The sequence below is a fragment of the Poromitra crassiceps genome (assembly GCF_964638095.1).
Source record: "Poromitra crassiceps genome assembly, chromosome: 7".
NCBI classification, from domain to species: domain Eukaryota; kingdom Metazoa; phylum Chordata; class Actinopteri; order Beryciformes; family Melamphaidae; genus Poromitra; species Poromitra crassiceps.
In genome coordinates, this window is record NC_139628.1 from 46,130,631 (window position 1) to 46,132,870 (window position 2,240).

General features: G+C 40.8%; 1 protein-coding gene across 1 annotated transcript in view; it reads right to left on the reverse strand.

Moving 5' to 3' along the window:
- Nucleotides 1–323: 323 nt before the first annotated feature.
- The window catches only part of ablim2 (actin binding LIM protein family, member 2), a 131,459-nt gene continuing 129,542 nt past the window's right edge, over nt 324–2,240 (reverse strand). The window contains exon 24 of the mRNA XM_083640599.1: nt 324–2,240. This exon is cut by the window's right edge and continues 1,663 nt beyond it. The gene's annotated coding sequence lies outside the window, so the exon portion shown is untranslated.

The window sequence follows — 2,240 nt, forward strand, 5'->3', positions numbered from 1 at the left end:
GGGCTTTCTTTCGTTTGGAGCAAAAATATCTAGTTTTATTTTAAGAGTAGCCTAGGCATAATAATGTGTTAATTCCACTACAGAAGAGACGATCTTCTCTGACATTAGGTGGGGAGAAAATATTGTCACAATGGGCCAAAATATTTCCAATATTGTCTGCATCCATATTGTAGTATACACACTTCACTGAATGTAATAGGCCTATCATTCCATATTGTAGACTAGACATGAAGCATTTTTACAAAAAAAAAGTTGACTCATTGAAGCACTCCAATCCATGGTGACTCTGTTGTTTGAATATAACACTTTAATAGCAGATGATATTAAATCAAGACAGGAGAGGACATGACGGTTTATGACAACAGTTAGTGTGTTACTTACAGGACCAACATTTTGATTTGATACATTTACTCAGATTAAAATCAAAATATTATGTTTTTTTTTCTCTATTCAAAATTTGTCTTCTCAACGACACTATGCATTCATTTGACACTACACCCCATGTTTGCCACTAGACTTCAAGAAACCTTTCCCTTAAAATCGCAAAAAATAAATAAATATCTAACACAAGATAAGGTAAGCTGCTGACCTGGGCATTTCACTTGATGTTAAAGAGGAACTAAAACCACAAATCCAAATCTGTGTTAAGTCTGACATCTAACAGTGAAAAGCATACTATTGAACTTGCCGTCTTTTATTGGCTGATCTTTGGTGGCAGGTGATGTCATCTTCAAGGTACAATGGGTGGTGACATCATCACCTGGCACCAAAGATCAGCCAATGACAGAATGTAAATATGAGTCCGCAGTTTTGTTACTCTTTAATAATTTGAAACAGCAAATAATCACTCACTCAAATCAAAAGACTGACTGGAAACAAATTAGAAACCACATGGATGACTTGACTTTTTTTTTCATACATGTCTAAATCTGAGGTCATTGGACAAACCCCATTCTCCCATTCCCACGCATGCCCGAAAAGCAGTTATACACCATGGCTTGTATAGCAACCTTGGAGACAAATATATCCGGTATATGTCCAGTATAATGTTCACATACAACTTACAGTATGTTAGTTGCGGAGGTGATTGGTTTTACTGTCGAGAAAACAAGCGAAGCTGATGTACTTCAGTATGTGTAGCTTTTTATGCAACATGGCTTTCAAACAACAAACATATAAAGAGTTAAATCTCTATCTGAGAAGGTATAACACAGTTATAGTATCTAGTTTTAAATCAAGCAAGACCTCACCTGTTATGCTTAAGTGCTGTTGCAGGTCTGTGTATGGGTGGCTATGAAGCTAAAAAGGAACACTCCGCCAATTTTCAACCAGCTTTGTATCATTACAAAATCAGTGGTACTGTATATCAGAAAACTGTAAACAGTTTTGCAGGCATTAATTTAGGGTGCTTTCACACTGGCGCCCACGTACCGTTCCCGAGCACACACGTGCCCAAATTGACCCCAGTTTCGGAGTGTGAACGCTGCGTTCCGTTCCGCGGCCGGGCGCGCAACACGGAACCGTGACAGGATCCACTTGAAAAGGTGGTCTGGGGAGCGCTTTGGCGTGCCCCGGGCAGGGAACACTTGCGAGTGTGAAAGCCAACCGTTCCAAACCACATAGACAACACACGGGCGAGGACAAACTCCAGGCATAGTTGATGACGCAAGTGCACTCTGTTCCGTTTCCGAGCGCGCAAGAAATGTTGTAATGTGAAAGCTGACCAGCGGGGGAGAGGGGAGGGGAGGGCAATCGTTCCCGGGTGCGGAACGGAACGGAACGAAAGCAATCGTTCCCAGTGAGAAAGCACTCTTAGTTTGACAGTTATTGAGAGTGATTTGAGTTAAGTTGTGGACCAGTGATGTCATTTGTGCATGTACGACATCATTGCTCGACAACTTAACTCAAATCAACTCTCAAGAACTGTCAAACTAAACGACTGATGATGTAACGATGATACAAAGCTGGTTGAAGATCGGCTGAGTGTTCATTTAACAAAGTCAGCGTGGGCTTTTGAAAATCTGTTGTGTAACAAAATCATGATTTCTCTCAGCATCTCACGATCGCTTCGGTCATCCTTTCCAGAAGTCAAAAATAGCTTATAAAAATAATCTCACTTTTTGTTACTGTATGTTTTGTTGATGTGAGTGCATGTCACTCTCATGCTCTGTGGTTGACACCTTTGTAGAATCGTAAACCCTCTCTACGTCTGCGATGGGGATCTGCAGTGCCTCTCTTAA